This window comes from Triticum aestivum, unplaced genomic scaffold (genome assembly GCF_018294505.1).
Source record: "Triticum aestivum cultivar Chinese Spring unplaced genomic scaffold, IWGSC CS RefSeq v2.1 scaffold30972, whole genome shotgun sequence".
NCBI lineage: Eukaryota > Viridiplantae > Streptophyta > Magnoliopsida > Poales > Poaceae > Triticum > Triticum aestivum.
The window spans coordinates 1-953 of NW_025298283.1; the positions used below are offsets into that span (position 1 = coordinate 1).

The 953-nt window shown below is 47.2% G+C and overlaps 1 non-coding gene across 1 annotated transcript; it reads left to right on the plus strand.

The window, feature by feature from the left end:
* The first annotated feature begins 443 nt into the window (after positions 1–443).
* Positions 444–562, plus strand: LOC123179158 (5S ribosomal RNA). Its single transcript, XR_006490147.1, has one exon. It is a non-coding gene; the product is annotated as a 5S ribosomal RNA (ribosomal RNA).
* Positions 563–953: the final 391 nt, after the last annotated feature.

Here is a 953-nt window from a genome sequence, read left to right on the forward strand (position 1 = left end):
AAGTTAAGCGTGCTTGGGCGAGAGTAGTACTAGGATGGGTGACCTACTGGGAAGTCCTCGTGTTGCATTCCCTTTTTAAATATTTTTTGCGGCTCGTGACAAACATATCGCATGTGCGCGATATATATTATCCCCGTTATATTATTTTTGACATTTGCGATATGTTTTAGCTCGCTGCTCATTGGTCACGCGTCTAGAGGCGGCTTTGTTGCGCGAGGAGCGCGTTCTGAAAGGGGTAAAAAAAATACGTGTTGCTGCGGTATAGAGGGAGGGGTGGAAACCGTGGTAAACTCGTCTCCGTGTTTGAGGGGGGGGAGTAAGTAGTATATATAGGGCATTATCCATTATTAGGCAACGGTTGTAATGGTAGTAAGAATGACAATCATCTTTGCAGTGGACCTGGGAGTGGCAAGCATAAGGGACGAAGGCGGGGGTAACATGTCGGATGCGATCATACCAGCACTAAAGCACCGGATCCCATCAGAACTCCGAAGTTAAGCGTGCTTGGGCGAGAGTAGTACTAGGATGGGTGACCTGCTGGGAAGTCCTCGTGTTGCATTCCCTTTTTTATTATTTTTTGGGCCTCGTGACAAACATATCGCATGTGCGCGATATATATTAACCCCGTTATATTATTTTTGACATTTGCGATATGTTTTAGCTCGCTGCTCATTGGTCACGCGTCTAGAGGCGGCTTTGTGGCGCGAGGAGCGCGTTCTGAAAGGGGTAAAAAAATACGTGTTGCTGCGGTATAGAGGGAGGGGTGGAAACCGTGGTAAACTCGTCTCCGTGTTTGAGGGGGGGAGTAAGTAGTATATATAGGGCATTATTCATTATTAGGCAACGGTTGTAATGGTAGTAAGAATGACAATCATCTTTGTAGTGGACCTGGGAGTGGCAAGCATAAGGGACGAAGGCGGGGGTAACATGTCGGATGCGATCATACCAGCACT